Source organism: Rhinolophus hipposideros (assembly GCF_964194185.1).
Source record: "Rhinolophus hipposideros genome assembly, chromosome: 1".
Classification (NCBI taxonomy): domain Eukaryota; kingdom Metazoa; phylum Chordata; class Mammalia; order Chiroptera; family Rhinolophidae; genus Rhinolophus; species Rhinolophus hipposideros.
This window is the reverse complement of record NC_138047.1, coordinates 5,438,703-5,457,463: the sequence shown is the minus strand read 5'-3', so window position 1 is coordinate 5,457,463 and position 18,761 is coordinate 5,438,703. Positions and strand designations below refer to the sequence as shown.

The 18,761-nt window shown below is 38.4% G+C and overlaps 1 protein-coding gene and 1 pseudogene across 5 annotated transcripts in view; one reads left to right on the top strand and one right to left on the bottom strand.

Annotated features, from left to right (window-relative positions):
• Positions 1-18,761, bottom strand: part of USP6NL (USP6 N-terminal like) — a 157,783-nt gene that overhangs the window by 9,164 nt on the left and 129,858 nt on the right. The window lies entirely within an intron of this gene.
• On the top strand, positions 832-2,261 carry LOC308495792 (cGMP-dependent protein kinase 2-like; annotated as a pseudogene). Its single transcript has one exon. The product of its transcript is annotated as a cGMP-dependent protein kinase 2-like (transcript).

Here is an 18,761-nt window from a genome sequence, read left to right as displayed (position 1 = left end):
TTTTTGCTCCAAAAGATGCATTAGAGCTGATTGTCTAGCTAGGTCTTATTTTCGGGGAAACACAGTAATATCTAAAATAGTAACAGAATTATAAGTAAGACGCTGATAAAATATCCATTCACTCATATATAATTAATGTGAATCAGAATAATGACACAATGTTCATGTAAACACTACAGAAATATAATAATTAAAAATACCTAAGATATACATAGCTAAGAAACAAGATGCAGCAGGGTTCAGAGGGGGGAAAACATCCCACGCAGACAAAATGACACCATATCTAATTAATTCCTAACCAGCAATGTCTTGTTGGGGACTAGGACTCTGTAAGAGAGTACATGGCGAATACCTCAAATGTACAAAGGAATTAAGAGGTGCGGCCTCTTTGCCCCCAGAAAGATTTCAGTGAGCGTGGAAGATGGTAAAGCAATTTGAAAGAGGCAGTAGGCAGAGATATAAGAAAGAGCTTCGTAAAATGTGCTTAAAAAAAACAAATTCCTTGGAAGGAGGACTCCTTACAGGGAAAATGCCAACTATCCTACAGCCCTCGTCTTGAAACCACACAACTCAAACTGCCCCTGTATGTCTCCAACACCCCCCGAGTTACTGTTGCTCTGATGGAGACCAAGTTCCTTCCAGAAGGACGTAATTTTGTCAACTGGGCACTAAACCAGCCTGAACAGACAATGAATTGTACACTGTGTACATGGGCAAGGGCCTCGGGGGGAATGTGAGGCTGTGGTACACAGTGAGCACAAATGGGGAGAGATTTCCTGGAAATTGAACTTCAGCCGAAACCCAGGAGTTTAAAAAAAGTCCTTGAGCAAAATGGGAAATGGTTCTGTGAAATGCAAACATTCCAAGCATCCAGATGGCCACTCCGGGAACCTCACCACCGATGCCCTGCGGAGCAAGGTGACAGAGCTGGAGAGAGAGCTGAAGAGGAAGGACGCTGCGATCCAGGAGCAGGGGTACCATTTGAAGGAGCTGTGGGAGCAACTGTTGAAGCAGACTGGCCATGGCTGAGCTCACAGAGGAGCTCCAGAACAAGGGCATCCAGCTGAACAAGCTTCAGGTACATGCAGAGAGGAAGCCTGCTTCAGGCCTCTCCAGGCAAAGTGCCTCTTGAGGTCCAGCAGAAGACTTTGCGATTGGTCTCTCTCCACAGCAGAAGGGGAGCGAAGGCTGGGGTGTCTGCCAAGCCAACAACTCGAAACTACAACCTCAACAAAGCTGCTGACTTGTCCTTTGAGAAAGCAAATCAGAAAGGACTCCAGTGAGAAGACGCTCATCACAGATGCTCTGAATGAAAATCAGTTTTTGAAGAGACTGAATCATCAGCAGATCAAAGACATGGTAGAATGCATGTATTGAAGGAACTACCAACAAGGGAGCTCGTTATTTAGCAAGGAAAGCCAGGAAACCACATCTCTGTGCTGGCAGAGAGCCGATTAGAGGTGTTCCAAGGTGAGAAATTGCTGTCATCTATCCATACATGGACCACATTTAAATTAAGCCATTTTATATACTGTACAAGGACTGTCTCTGTGAAAGCTATTATCGGTGTGAAAACTTGGGCATTAGATCGAGAGGTATTCCAGAACACAATCAGAAGGAAAGCTCAAGCTAGAGATGAACAGCACAGAAACTTCCTCAGAAGTGTATCCTTGATGAAGAATTTACCTGAAGACAAGCTAACCAAAATCATTGACTGCTTGGGAGTGGAGTACTATGACAAGGAGATCACATCACATGGGAGGACGAGGAAGGAAGTACCTTTTTCATTTTAGCCAAAGGAAGGGTAAAAGTCACCCAGAGTACAAATGGCCATGATCAACCAAACTGATAAAAACACTGGAGAAAGGAGACTATTTTAGAGAAAAAGCTCTTATCAGTGAAGACATCAGATAAGCTAACATTATTGCTGAAGAAAATGATGTCATATGCCTGGTTATAGATCGAGAAACATTCAACCAAACAGTTGGGACTTTTGAAGAACTCCAAAAATACCTTTAAGGGTATGTGACAAACCTGAACCATGATGATGAAAAAGGACATGCAAAGAGGTCCATGTCTAACCAGAAGCTTCCAAAGCTCTCTCTCTAGAGATGATTCAACTGAAGGAAAAGGTGACCAGATTCCCCTTATCATCCGCATTCCAGAGCCTTGAGATTATTGCAACACTGGGCATTGGTGGATTCAGAAGAGTTGAGTTTGTAAAAGGTTTACGTTTCAAGAATCTGAGAGAAGCCTTTTGACTTTTTTGTTGTTTTATATTCCAACATACCTTGGTCACATATCTTGGAGGAATGTATGAATTGTTATGGTTCCCTTAAATGTTGCTTTGAATGAGACTGAGAAAGTACACTTTTTAGTCTGTATGTTGTAGAGCAGCAGGTCTGCGCTAGTAAATAACATGGCTGTATCAAGTTTCTTACATCACATCCTCTGGTGAATTTTTTTCTTGATGGTAGTTATTGAAGAATGTACCAAGTAAGCACTCCCAAATATATTTCCTAACAGAAAACACACCCCAAATTCCTCCCATCTTAAAGACAGTCACCCAGTCAGGCTGGGAGGCCTTGCACGGAAGGGGTGAGGATAGTCATGTGCCAGGGCCAGACTGCAGTGTTGGGCTTTGCTTAATTTAAAAAGTATTAGGTCACATCTACTTTCTAGAATGACTTATGAGCAGGGAGCGTGCTAAGGACTACCAAGGGGAACTAATCCAGGGCTCACGATCCCAGATCGGCATCACTCTTCCATGCATAGGCTGACTGGTAACACTGTTGGATTATGTCACGTACGAGCGACTCCCACTAGGGACGGAACACCTCTGAAGGGTGTGCAGCTCTACACACATGGTCTGCAAGTCAGTGACGGTCTGGGGGCCCTCAGGACACCTCACCTGTGGAGGACGGCTGAGTCTCTCAAGAGCAGGAGGAGGGGAAGGAGTGAGAAGAGGGGGGAAGAGGTGACCAGAGGAGCAAAGGGGAAGAGAGGTGAGGAAAGAGGAAGGGAAAAGAGGAGAGGAGGGGCAGTCACAGAAGGAGAGAGTTGTGGGGAAGAGCAGAGGAAGGCAGGCAGAAAATGGCACCAGCCCTGGGAAACCTATCAGCGTCCCCCTTCCCGGACAGGCTGTGACTCGTGTCTGACTGGGGCTTGCTCATGTTTCACCAACAACAGGGAGGGCAGAGGCCTCTCAACGCCCACAGCAGGACCCAAACTCAAGGACTCTGCGCCCAAGCAAACTGACCTCTGCAATTATGAAATTAGGAAGAAAAATCTACTTGACTGTTATAAGGGTGATTCTTTCTTGAAGATTAATTACTCAACTTTCATTGAGCTGAAGATACACTGTGTAGACGCTGTAAGAAGGACAAATGCCACCAGCAATATTTGCATATGTTAATAAACACTCTGCTTCATTTCCACAAAAGCAGATCCAAATAAGCATTAAATTTTATTGTATAGTCTCTTCTTAGATCCATCTTAACCTACTCAAACTACCCCCCCACATACACAGACAGACAGACAGACACACACACACACAAACACACACACACACGAATACTGCTACACTAGGATTTTGTTGAGTTGAACTCTCTTCTTTCACCCCTAACCAACTGAATATAACTAAAAAATTCAACCATAATTGATGTCAAAACTGATGGCTAAGAATAGGCAATCAGTATTAATATTTATTATTCATGTCTTCATTCTAGACTTCTTTTCAATAGACATAATATCCTTTTGCTCACTCCACTATAACTCTATGCCTAAAATTTTATGCTCCCCTCTTTCTCCTGAAACCACAGGAGTTTAAATGAAGAATTACTGCCCTACTCCTCAAAGGACAGAAAAGCACCACAATTCCCATCAGATATAATAGGGAATGCTTTTGTGAAAATGCCACATTAATGATATTTTTCATGTTACCATCATATAAGTGGTATTTTTATGCCGGAATCAACAATTAGAATATTCTACTCTAAAAGAGGAAATATAACTTGATGTATTTCAGAACAAAGGCAAAAACAGTTATTAGTTTTCTTTAAGCCAACAAAATAATACTCTAGCAACCCTTTAAAATTTAAGGGAAAGAGTCCCTCTTAAGTGCCTGGAGGCTTGTCCATCTATGATCTCACTCAGGCCTCTGTCACCACCCAGTGGACGCCACACTCAACTACAAGCTTGCCGATTATTTGCCTTAGAAGCATTAACAGTTTTTTGCATCCAATGAGACATATAATTACAGAAAAGTGCTCTAGTGCTCTCTCTTCTGAGCAACGTTGTACTTTTAAATTTCAACAAAAGAATATACAAAGTGTGATCAAAAAATACGGTGACTGTTTAAATTTAAAAAAATTATTACAGTAAAAGACACATACGATTAATCCCCTTCAAAATACTCCCCCTCACTTCGAACACACTTATCCCATCGTTCTTGCCACCTTCTGAAGCAGTTCTGGAAGTCCTCTTTCATGAGTGTCTTTAGTTGTGCTGTCGTGGCTGCCTTGATGTCCTAAATTGATTCAAAACATTTTCCTTTCATGGACATTTTGACTTTGGGGAAGAGCCAGAAGTCGCACAGTGCCAGATCCGGTGAATAAGGTGGATGAGGGTACACTGTACTGTTTTTATTCAACAGAAATGGCTGTACCAGAAGCGATCTGTGACACAGAGCGTTGTCATGATGGAGGATGAAGACACTCACGAAAGACGACTTCCAGACCTGCTTCAGAAAGTGGCAAGAATGATGGGATGTGTGTTCAAAGCGAGGGGGAGTATTTTGAGGGGGATTAATGTCAATGTGTCTTTTACTGTAATAAATTTTTTTTAATTTAAACATTCACCATATTTGTTGAACACACCTCATATGTACTTTAACAGTTCTAACAGTTTTTAGTAAGAAATGGTATGGGCCATTGTCAGCAAAATGATTCTGGGAGTCATCTTGTCCTTTTCCAGATCAAATATTAAGTCCAACTGAGTTTCAAATTCTGTCACAGAATTACTGATTTTAAATTTATGTCTGAAAAAATCGAATGGTTTTATTTCTATTTAATGTACTATCAGCCAAATGGATATACAACTCAAACACTATTATAGCCTTCAACAGGTGATCAAAAGAAATAGTATGCTTTCTAAATCATTGCTAGGTTATTTTTAAAAATTCAGAACAAATATTGTAGTTAGGCTCATAGGCTAGACTTTTTCTTTCCACAAGATTAAACTTGAAAGCTAATTAGGGAAGCAGAAAGGAGACAATTATTTACACACATTTATCATTATAAACCTGTTTAAGATCTTTATGAAATAATTTAATTTTTAAAATCTGCACTTTGTGTTTCCTAGTGTTTAATTCACATATACAAATGTGAAAATTGTTGAACACATGTTGAGTAATACTGGTTTTCATTAGATAAACAAATCAAAGTGAAAACACCCTCAAACTCTCAAAAAGAGGGGCAATTTTTTAAACTAATTTAATGAAATTGATTTGTTTATGTGTACACGCAATCAGGATACAAAAGGATTCATTCCATCACTTCAAGAAATGTCAGTATTACATTCTGTCCTTTGTATTTTTTTTGCAGGTGGAGGGGAGAAATGATAGTCAAAATCTTTGAGTAAAGCATGGGAACAAAACTTTTTAAGCTGTATTATCAAACTTAAAGAGGAACTAGGTTTCTGGATTTGTAACTTTAGTAGGTCAAATGCCAATTTTAAAAACCTAAATAATCCCGTGCATGAAAAATTGTCCTTGAGGATATTAAAAAACAGAACAATTTTCACTGACAAATATGTTATTCCAAAGCGCTGTTGAAAAAAATAACGGATATGTGTATGTGAATAAAGCATTGAGCAAGGAATCTATTATAAAACTCAAAAGTTTTCTGTTACTATCACTCTTTAAAGTGGCCGGGAGGTGAGATGGATGGAAGCAGGGAAACGAGTAGCCCAGGGGAGTACTGTATGTGAAACTAAGGAGTGTGGATTTCCCCCTAAGCACTGACGTGCTTCTGCAGGGCCGCCATCCTACAAGAACACACTGGTTCGGCAGGGAGGTAAGCGACACTGGAAGCGACACTGGAGGCAGGGCTTCCAGTGTAGATGAGGCAGCTCTGGCAGTGCGGCTGGAGAGGAGGCGAAGGCAAGAACGATACTGAGAATCAAGAGAAACACAGAATTTCGTGACTAAAGGAATAGCTAAATGGAGTGCAAGTAAACCGGGGTAGCAGGGAGAAGATTTTGGATGCTAAGAGGGTGAGTGAATGTTAATATTTTACCATGGTAGGAAATGCAGAGAAGAAATGGGAAAAGGTTTGGAGGTGGGGTGGAGACTTACACATTAAGTTCGAAGTATCATAGGGTTCTCTGCTTTTTCTGACTTATTTCTCTTAGCATTATACTCTCAAGATCCATCCATGTTGTCACAAATGTTCCTATATCATCTTTCCTTACTGTCGAATAGTATTCCATTGTGTATATATACCACAACTTCTTTATCCATTCATCTATCAAAGGACATTTTGGTTGTTTCCATGTCTTGGCCACCGTAAACAAAGCTGCAATGAACATTGGAGTACACGTGTCTCTATAGCGAAATGCTTTCAGATTTTTTGGGTAGATACCCAGGAGAGCGATTGCTGGGTCATATGGTAATTCTATTCGTAATTTCTTGAGGAACCTCCACACTGCCTTCCATAGCGGCTGCACCAGTCTGCATTCCCACCAACAGTGGATGAGGGTTCCTTTTGCTCCACAGCCTCTCCAACACTTGTTACTATCTGTCTTGTTGATTATAGCCATTCTGACTGGGGTGAGGTGATATCTCATTGTGGTTTTTATTTGCATTTCTCTGATGATTAGTGATGTTGAGCATTTTTTCATATGTCTATTTGCCATTTGTATGTCCTCTTTGGAGAAATGTCTCTTCAGGTCCTCTGCCCATTTTTCAACTGGGTTGTTTATTTTTTTGTGCTGAGCTTCATGAGTTCCTTGTATATTTTGGATATTAGCCCCTTATCGGAGGCACTGTTTGAAAAATCTTCTCCCATTCAGTTGGTTGCCTCATTATTTTGTCGATGGTTTCTTTAGCTGTGCAGAAGCTTTTAAGTTTCATATAGTCCCATTCGTTTATTTTAGCTTTTACTTCCATTGCCTTTGGAGTCAAATTCATAAAATGCTATTGAACCCAAGGTCCATAAGTTTAGTACCTTTGTTTTCTTCTATGCGGTTTATGTGTCAGGTCTTATGCTTAAGTCTTTGATCCATTTTGAATTAATTTTGGTACATGGTGACAGATAGCAGTCCAGTTTCATTCTTTTGCACGTGGCTATCCAATTCTCCCAGCACCATTTATTGAAGAGGCTTTCTTTCCTCCAATGTATGTTTTTAGCTTCTTTGTCAAAAATTATCTGTCCATATTTATGTGGTTTTATTTCTGGGTTCTCAATTCTATTCCGTTGGTCTATGTATCTGTTTTTCTGCCAATACCATGCTGTTTTGATTATTGTAGCCCTGCAGTACAAGCTAACGTCAGGCAGTGTGATACCTTCAGCACTGTTCTTTTTTCTTAAGATTGCTTTGGCTATTCGGGGTCTTTTGTGGTTCCAAACAAATCTGATGATTTTTTTTCTATTTCTTTAAAAAATGCCATTGGGATTTTGATGGAGATTGCATTAAATCTGTATATTGCTTTGGGTAATATGGCCATTTTAACTACGTTGATTCTTCCAATCCATGAGCACGGAATGTCTTTCCATTTCTTTGTGTCTTCTTTAATTTCTTTCAAAAATGTCTTATAGTTTTCAGAATATAAATCCTTCACATTCTTGGTTAAGTTTATTCCTAGGTATTTTATTCTTTTTGCTGCAATTGCAAAGGGAATTGTTTTTTGTATTTCTTTTTGTGAGATTTCATTGTTAGTATATAGGAATGCAATGGACTTTTGTACGTTGATTTTGTAGCCAGCAACTTTACTGTATTCGTTGATTGTTTCTAATAGCTTTTTGGTGGAGTCTTTAGGGTTTTCTATATATAGCATCATGTCAAATGCAAAGAGTGATAATTTAACTTCTTCATTCCCAATTTGGATGCCTTTTATTTCTTTCTCTTGCCTGATGGCTCTGGCAAGGCCTTCCAACACTATGTTGAAAAGTAGAGGTGATAGGGGACAGCCCTGTCGTGTTCCTGAACATAGAGCAAATGCTTCAGTTTTTCACCATTAATTATGAGATTAGCTGAGGGCTTGTCATAGATGGCCTTTATTATGTTAAGGTATTTTCCTTCTACACCTATTTTACTAAGTGTTTTAATCATAAATGGATGTTGTATCTTGTCAAATGCTTTTTCTGCATCAATTGATAGAATCATATGATTTTTGTCCTTTATTTTGTTTATGTGATGTATCACATTGATGGATTTGCGGAGGTCGAACCATCCTTGTGCCCCGAGGATGAACCCGACTTGGTCGTGATGAATAATCTTTTTAATGCATTGTTGTATTCGATTTGCTAAAATTTTGTTTAGGATTTTTGCATCAGTATTCATCAGAGATATAGGTCTGTAGTTTTCTTTTTTTTGTGTTGTCCTTACCAGGTTTTGGTATCAGGGTAATGTTGGCCTCATAAAATGAGTTAGGGAGTACTGTCTCTTCTTCAATTTTTTGGAAGAGTTTGAGCAGGATTGGTATTAGATCCTGTTTGAAGATTTGGTAGAATTCACTAGTGAAGCCATCTGGTCTTTTGCTTTTGGGAAGGTTTTGGATGACTGATTCAATTTCGTTACTGATGATCGGACTGTTTAGATTTCCCAGTTCTTCATGGTTCAGCCTTGGAAGGCTATATGTTTCTAAGAACTTGTCCATTTCTTCTAGGTTATTGAATTTGGTGGCATATAGTCCTTCATAGTATACTTGGATGATCCTTTGTATTTCTGTGATGTCCGTGATAACTTCCCCTTTTTCATTTCTGATTTTGTTAATTATTGTCTTCTCTCTTTTTTTGTCTAAGTGAGTCTAGCCAAGGGTTTGTCGATTTTGTTAATCTTTTCAAAGAACCAGCTCTTTGTCACATTAATTTTTTCCATTGTCTTTTTGTTCTCTATTTCATTTAGTTCTGCTCTGATTTTTTTATTTCCTTTCTTCTGCTGACCTTGGGTTTCGCTTGTTCTTCTTTTTCTAGTTTTTTAAGGTGTAACATGAGGTTATTTATTTGGGATTTTTCTTGTTTCTTGAGATAGGCCTGTAATGATATAAATTTCCCTCTTAAAACTGCTTTTGCGGCATCACAAAAATTTTGGTAGGATGTATTTTCATTGTCATTTGTTTCTATGTATCTTTTGAGCTCTCCTCTAATTTCTTCTTTGACCCAGTCGTTCTTTAAAAGTATGTTGTTTAATCTCCATGTATTTGTGTTTTTTCCTGCTTTCTTTTTGCAGTTGATATCCAATTTCAAAGCTTTGTGATCAGAGAATATGCTTGGTATGATTTCAATCTTCTTAAATTTGCTGAGGCTGATTTTGTGTCCCAATATATGGTCTATCCTTGAGAATGTTCCATGTACACTAGAAAAGAATGTATAGTCTGATGTTTTAGGATGAAGTGCTCTATATATGTCAATTATGTCCAATTCATCTAATGTGTCATTTAGGGCTGCGATTTCGTTATTTATCTTCTGTTTGGATGATCTATCCATAGCTGTCAATGATGTATTTAAGTCCCCTAGTATAATTGTGTTTTGGTCAATTTCTCCCTTTAGTTCTGTTAGTAGTTGCTTGGTATATTTTGGTGCTCCCTGATTGGGGGCATAAATATTGATGACTGTTATGTCTTCTTGTTGTATAGTCCCCTTTACCATTATGAAATGTCCATCTTTTTATCTTATCTTTTTCACCCTGAAGTCTGTTTCATCTGGTATCATTATGGCTACACCTGATTTTCTCTGGGTACCATTTGCTTGGAGTGTCAATTTCCACCCTTTCACTTTGAGTCTATGCTTGTCCTTGTAGCTGAGATGTGTTTCTTGGAGACAGCATATGGTTGGGTTTAGTTTTCTGATCCAATCTGCTACTCTGTGCCTTTTTATTGGTGAGTAATTCCATTTACATTTAGGGTGATTATTGATACGTGGGGATTTCCTGTCATTCGATCTTTAGTTTTCTGATAAGGCTGTGTCTCCATTGTTTCTTTGCCTTTTTGTTGTTGTCTATTATTTCTGTGTAGTGGAATTCTATGATGTCTCCCTCTGTTTCTTCTTTTATTACAGTATATATTTCAGTTCTGGATTTTTTTTGAGTGGTTAACATTAAGTTTATGTAAAAGAAAGTTTGATATTTAGAGTATTCCATTTTCTTCGGCACGCTTACTTTCTCCATCCCATATTCCGGTTCAGGCCTTTACTCTCCCCCTTTTTATGTTGCCACAAATTGTCCCTGTTGATGGTGGTCGAATAGCCTCCTTTAGTATTTCTTGTAGTGCAGGTTGTGTATTAGAAAATTCCCTCAGCTTGTATATGTCTGGAAAGGTCTTTATTCCTCCTTCATATCTAAAGGATATCTTTGCTGGATATATTATTCTTGGCTCATGATTTCTCTCTTTCAATAGTTTGAATATTTGGTTCCACTCCCTCCTGGCTTGTAGAGTTTCTGCTGAAAAATCTGATGATAATCTAATGGGCTTTCCTTTGTAGGTTACTGTCTTCTTTTCCCTGGCTGCCTTGAGGATTCTTTCTTTGGTGTTAATTTTAGACAGCTTTAATACAATGTGCCTTGGAGAAGGCCTTTTGGGATTGAGGTAATTAGGTGTTCTATTTGCTTCTTGGATTTGAGGATCCAGTTCTGTCCACAAGTTTGGGAAGTTCTCATTAACAATTTCTAAGAATATATTCTCTGTTCCCTTCTCTCTTTCTAATCCTTCTGGCATGCCCATTATTCTTATATTGCTCTTCTGATGGAGTCAGAGAGTTCTTGTAGAGTTCTTTCATTTCTTTTAAGTCTCAAGTCTCTTTCTTCTTCCATCTGTGTAATTTACAGGTTTTTATCTTCGATGTCACTGATTCTTTCCTCCATCTGGTCAACTCTACTATCTAAGCTGGTTCTTTCATTCTTAATTTCTTCTATTGAGTTCTTAATCTCCAGAAATTCCATCTGGTTCTTTTTAAAATTTCAATCTTTCGTAAAATACTCATGTTGTTCTTTGATTGCGTTTCTGAGTCCATTAAATTGCCTTTCTGTGTTTTCTTGAGTCTCGTTGAGTTTTTTCAGAACTGCAATCTTCAATTCTCTTTCATTTAAGTCACATGTTTCCATATCTTTAAGTTCCTTTTCTGGAGACTTTTCACTTTCTTTCTGAGCTGTCTTTTGCCTTGGTTATTTATGGCAATTACTGATTTATTATTTCTCTTCCAAGACATCTACAGGAGTGGCTTCTGCAACAGGTTGATAGGAAGAGGTCTTTCTTTTGTTTTCCAATACTTGTTGGTAGAACGTTTTATTTTCTCTCCGACTGCAGCCTTTTTTTTCCTCTCTCACACAGTAGTGCTATGTTTTCTCTGCACTATTCCAGTTTCTCACACAATGAGAGGATTCCATGGGAGACGGGCCTCTCCTCTGTTAACAGTTCGCCTGGGTCATAGGGCGCCATGTCCCTGTGGGGATGAGGAGAGCTTTTGAAGTTCCAACGCTCTTCCTGCACCAGATTCAGAGCCCATATGTTTCAGCAGTTCTGTTTACTCCTGCAGGGATCCGCCCAGATAGGTGGGGCCAGGGGCGGGGTGAGTTGTGAGAGGTGGCCCAGAACAATTGCGGGGACCACCACCACAGCCGGTCCCGCTTCCACAACTCCCTCCCCTTTGCCAGAACTAGTTGGGCTGCAAATCTGTGTCTGCGGTCCACAGTTCTCAGAACAGCAAATATTCTGTTCTTTTGATCTGACACTGCTACTGTTCCGCTTCTAGCACCGGGCAGGTAGAAGCGGGGTGAGCTCTGGGAGGGTAGGAAGGGGGCGGCTAGTCTCAGTGCCTAAGGCTTCTGTTCTCTGCTCGGCAGTGAGGGCTTAAACCACCCTTTTCAGCCTTCTTTCCTCAGTCTTTTCTCCGAGGTCTCTGCTGTGAGAGTTGGGTTAAGCCGTGTTATATGTTGCCCCCTTCAGCCTTGTGAGCCATAAGCGGAGCCCTAGCAGTCCGAGTCCTTCCCTCTCCCGCAGCTGCGGTAGTTCCAGGATGCAGCGAGCTCGGAGCACTGAGCTAGGTCTGCGTCTTGCGCCCGCGAGGCTCCGTCTCCGCACTTCTTCCTTCCTTCCTCCCCCGCTCGCACGATTCTTCCACCTCCAGGTGAATTCAGTAGTGGGCCTCTTCGTCTTGCCTGTGTGCTGTGCAGGGAGTCCTTTGTGGAGTTATTGTTGTTCGATTAGTTGTAAATTTCAGGGGAGCTTTACAGAGGCTCACCTCACGCCGCCATTTTGATCTCTTCTCGAAAATTACTGTTTTGCAACTTCTCATGAAATACTTGTTTTAGGCAAGGATTATCAATGGAAGCAAAAACCATCAGAGGAAAGATTAAAAGTATAATTACTAAACTGTTGCATTATCATCTGTACAATTACAAAACTGTTCAATTAGTAAATAATTTGTGTTAATACGTTACGACACAAATTATTTACTAATTGAATAATTTTGCAATTTTTAAGAAATCTTATTTTTAAAATAAAGAGATCTGCTTATCACCACCTTTACCCAGAGTTTAAATTCAGTACCACTAATATTAATAAAACTAGGCATTATATACCTACCTCCTGTGTAATCTGAATATCATTAAGCCTCTACATTTAACTTCTAGCTTATAGAAAATATAGAGGCTAGAGGAATGAGTTAAATGACTATGGGAAAGAAAAGTTTGAGTATTCTAGAATGTGGGACATTCCACAACACAACCATACCGATCTCTTCAACAAAGTATCATTGAAAAAAAGAAAAAGAAAAGGTAGGAGTGGGAAGTGAGGAAGAAGACGAGGGTGTTGCATATTAAGAGACTTTAGAAACATGTCAAACAAATACAAAGTGACATCCTTGGTTAAGAAAAAGAGCCATGAACAAATTTTGATATGGAATTGGTCTACAGATCAAATTTGGGAATTACACTGTTAATTGTTAGGTTTGTAATGGTATTGTGGTTCGCCAGAAAAAGGTCCTTGTTTCTTGGACAAAGAAACTAAAGTAAGCATTAGAGCATTAGTAGTATCTAGGTAGCATCTACGATATCTTTATTTTCACTTTAAAATGAATCAGTAAGCTGGGTTATGAATAAATGGAGGTCTTTAACATTGTGTCCACTTTTGTATATGTTTGAAAAGGTTTTTGCAAAATCTTATATAAATACATTCAGAAACTGGAAGTGAACAACTTTCTGAGAAAACACAGTAGTCTCCCCAACCCTCATCTGTGTGGAATATGTTCCAAGATCCCCAGTGGATGCCCGAAACTGTAGATAGTACTGAACCCTACATATACTATGTTTTTTTCCTATACATACCTATTTATGATAAAATTTAAGTTATAAATCAGGCACATTCTGTGAAACCAGCAATATCCTTACACCAAAGCCAGCCAAAGATACTACAAGAAAAGAAGACTACAAAACAACATCCCTTATGAACATTGATGCAAAACTCCTCAACAACATACTAGCAAACTGAATTCACCAGCATATTAGAAGGATTATACACCACGACCAACTGGGACTTATTCCTGGAATGCAAGGATAGCTCAACATACGAAAATTAATCAATCTAATACATCACATGAACAAAATGAAGGGAAAAAACCCCACATGATCATCTCAATTGATGCAGAAAAGCATCTAACAAAATTTAACACTATTTCATGATTAAAAACACTCAATAAATTAGGAATAGAAGCAACTTACCTCAACATAATAAAAGCCATATACATGAAAAACCTGCAGCAAACATCATATTCAAAGGTGACAGACTAAAAGCTTTTCCTCTAACATCAGGAACAAGAAAAGGATGCCCATTTTTACCACTTCTAATCAATACAGTACTGAAAGTTCTAGCAAGAGCCAGTAGGCAAGGAAAAGAAATAAAAAGCATATAAATTGGAAAGGAAGAATAAAATTATCACTGTTCACAGATAATATGATCTTATATGTAGACAACCCTAAAGATTCCACACACAAAAAAACTGTTAGAGCTAATAAATTAGTTCAGTAAAATGTCAGACTACAAAGTCAATGCAAAAAAATCTGTTGTATTTCTATACACTAACAATAAACAATCTGAAAGGAAATTACAAAAACAATTCCATTTATAATAGCATCAGAAAGAATAAAATACTTAGGAATTAACTTCACCTAAGAGAAGAAAGACTCGTTCAATGAAATCTACAAAACATTGCTGAAAGAAACTAGCAATTGGATTGGACAACTTAGTATTAAGATGTCCATACTACCCAAAGTGATCTACAGCTTTAATGACATCTCTAACAAAACCCAATGACATTTTTTGCAAAAATAGAAAAACCCATCCTAAAATTCATATGACATCTCAAGGAACCCCAAATAGCTAAAACAATCTTGAAAAGCTGGAGGAACCTTCCTGATTTCAACGCTTACTACAAAGCTACAGTAATCAAAATCGTGTGGTACTGGCATAGACATCTACTTTAAGACCAATGAAATAGGACAGAGCCCAGAAGTATACTCTTGCTTGCATACTTGGTCAAATGATTTTTGACAAATGTGCCAAGACCATTCAATGGGGAAAGGACAGTCTTTTAACAAATGATGCTAGGAAAACTGGTTTTCCACAAACAAAACAAAGATGGACTCATACCTAACACCATTAACAAAAATTACTCAATGTCGATGAAAGGCCTAAATGTAAAACCGACATCTATAAAACTCTTAGAACAAAACATAGGGCAAAAGTTTTATGACACTGGATTTGGCAATGATTTCTTGGCTATGACACCAAAGGTACTGGCAACAAAATAAAAAAAAAATTGGACCATGAAAATTTAAAAATCTCATGCAGCAAAAGACAGTATCAACAAAGTAAAAAGGCAAACCATGGAATGGAAGAAAACATTTATTTCAAATCATGTATCTGATATGGGATTAATATCCAGAATACAGAGGGAACTCCTAAAGCTCAACAACAGAAACCAAATAACCCCATTCAAAAATGGACAAAGAACTTGAATAGACATTTCCCCAGAGAAGACATACAAATGGCCAATAAACACATAAAAGATGCTCAACATCGCTGATCATTACAAAAATATAAATCAAAACTACAATAAAAATACCACTTCACACTGATCAGGATGGGTACTAAAAAACTAAACAAAACAAAAACCTGAAAATAACAAGGTTGGCAGGAATGTGGAGAAACTGGAACCCTTGTCAACTGTTGGTGGTAAAAGGGTGCAGCTTCTGTGGAAAACAGTATGCCAGTTCCTCAAAAAACTAAAAATAGAATTACGATGTGACCAAGCAATTCCACTTCTGGGTACGTACCCAAAAGAATTAAAAGCAAGGTCTTGAAGAGATATCTGTACACCCATGTTTATAGCAGCATTATTTAACGATAGCTAAAAAGTAAAAGCAACTTAAGTGTCCATCTATAGACAAATGGATAAGCAAAATGTTACACATACATACAATGGAATATTATTTATCCTTAAAAAGGAAGGAGATTCTGATACGTTCCAACATGGATGAAACTTGAGGACGTCATGTTAAATGAAATGAACCAGTCACAAAAAGACAAATACTGTATGATTCCACTTACATGAGCTACTTAGTCAAAACCACAGACAGAAAGTAAAATCGGTGGTTGCCAGAGGCTGGGGGGAGAGGTAAACAGAGAGGTCTTGATTAATGAGTAGAGTTTCAGTTTTACAAAATGAACAGAGTTATAGATAGAGAGGGATGGTGGTGACGGTTATACAACATTATGAATGTGTACCACTACATACCACTACACTGTACACTTACTTAAAAATGGTTAAGATGGTAACTTTTGTTATGCGTACTTTAATATTAATGTGTCAATATATCAAAAGATTTCCTAACCAGTTAGCAAAAACATGGAAGGAAAGTTCACCTTATAATAACAATAAGAAAGATAAAATTACCCATAGAAATAGGGGTTGATGTGGATAGACAAAAAATTGTGTAACAGTCAAATGAAGAAATTGAATTCAACGAAGGGGTATTAAAGGTAAACTTGAACAATTGAAAAGTAAAAGTTTGTACTTAGAAATATCAATTTTCTCTCAATAATCTTTAAATTCAATACAATTTGAATTAAAATACGAATGGATTCTTTTATGGTAACTTGACAAAATACTACAAAGTAATGAGGAAAAATCAGTCCCAATAGATATTAGAATTGTTTGTAACTATAAAAGTACAGATCAGTGGAAAAGAATAAAATGCCAAGATACACATATAGACATTTTGGGGGACTTTATTACATGACAAAGACAGCATCTCAACTCACAAGAGGCCATTAAGCCAACAGGGCGAGTTATTTGGACTACCAGCAAAGTTAAGTCCTTCTTTACATAAAAAGTAATTCTAAATGGGCTAAAGATTTAAGCGTAAAAAATAAAAACAAGCATAAAAAAATAAAACATTATAGGAGAAAACATGGGTAATTTTAAAAAGTTTCCATTCAGCATGTGGAAAATTCTTTACCCAAGGCACAAAACTGAGATGCCATAAAGAAAAAGACAGATTAAGAATTTTAAAATTCTACATGAAAAGCATCTGCAACTCATATGTTAAACTGGCCAATCTCCTTAATTTACCAAGAACTTGTATAAATAGACCAACAGGAAGTTGGGAAGAAGATGAACAGGAAAGTTTACAGAAAAAGAAATTAAAATACCAAATACATAAGAAAGGCACCCGATAAAAATGAAAGAAATGCATCAAAACAATGGAATACGCAATCCAACCAACAGAAAAAGTTAAAAAAGTAACAATACCATGTTTATGTGTGGGTCTACAACCAGGGCCCCGCAAACTGTTCAGACTGCAAACTCATTCAGTATGTAAGGAGCCAAACAGAAATAACCTATCGTTTTAAAACGATAGATATGAAAATTTTACTTAAAAAAAATTTAAAATAATTAAATAATGTTCACTTAATTATTTTAATATTCCATATACAGCTTACAATACTGTAAAGAGGAAAACAACAGGCAGGCTGTGGGGTAAAAAGTCCAGAAAGCAAACATATTGGCAGAAATGCAGATGAGAGATTGTAGTCCTGGAAAAAGTAAAGGCCCGGAACACATCCGCCCTTACTGCCAGTGGTCACTATGAACTGCTGCCAGTGTTTCTGGTCTTACTGATCTCTCACCCTCTCTTACCCTGCTCTGCTCTCCATCCCCCTTCTGCCATTTCCTGTGAAAAGATCTTACAAAGACGACATGATTCCTCATGTGTAATATGAGGATGAGTACTTTCCCTTCTAGTTAGTTTTAGGAAACAAGATAGTAGAAGGCACATAGTAAGCGCTCAACAAATATTAGCTGTTAGTTAGATCTGAGTGACATAGCTTTTGATATTTTATTCTCATGTTTAAGCAGTTCTACTCTATGCTTTTTTCTCTCTATGTATCTTTCACTAAGACTTGTATTTTTTTTTTTTAAGACTTGTCTTAAACTCTTTTTAAAAGTAGGCAGGATACTTAAATGTTAAAGTATCAAGAATGCAATTAACAACTGTGTTCCAAATGCACTCCGGGGCTATAGGACAGAATCAGAAGCAACTGGACATTGCTATGTAAAAGGAAACAGTTGACCTCACTTAGCAAAGGTGATGGCTTCACAGGCCTGTGCCCACACCTGATCTCTGCTATGATGGCTTCACAGGGCCGTGCCCACACCTGATCACTGCTGTGATGGCTTCACAGGGCCCGTGCCCACACCTGATCTCTACTGTGATGGCTTCACAGGGCCGTGCCCACACCTGATCACTGCTGTGATGGCTTCACAGCGCCCGTGCCCACACCTGATCTCTACTGTGATGGCTTTACAGGGCCGTGCCCACACCTGATTACTGCCGTGATGGCTTGTTTTCTAGTGTCTCCTGATGACCCAGAACAAACCTCCGAGAAACACTAATGATCAGGGCCCTTGCAATTAAATAACGAATAGCAGAGCTTGGCTTTTGAAAAGATGTGTTTTCCCTGAATGTACTTCTGCTTGGTTTGTACACACACATCCGAGAAAACATCAAAGTATGAGCCACATTGACTGAAGGTGCTAAATCCAACTCATCTAACTGATGTTATCTACTTTTTACCTTTCACCCATGATCTTCCACTTTCCCACTCCTCTCCCACACTCATCCACACAACAAAGGTAAAAAAGAAAAGGGCAGAACAACTTTTCCTCAGTAATCATACTGTCAAGTCATATCTGGTCAAACTCTTAAAAGTTATTCCTACTGATATTTGTACATTTTCTTCTTTCTTCCCTCTCCCCACGATGGCCCTTGCCTGGGTCCTTGCCATGCATGCTGGAGCCATGCATGCGCTGTTACTACCCTTCACCACCTATAGATCTTTGTCAATTTCATCTGTTTTGCATGCACCCTGAGAGCAAGAAGCATGTCTTTCCGTTGTTATTCCCCAGCCCAGCACCTAGCAGAAAACCTAAAAGGAGGTACTGGAAGAAGTCTTGAAATAAATCAATAAAATATATTATCTACACTGC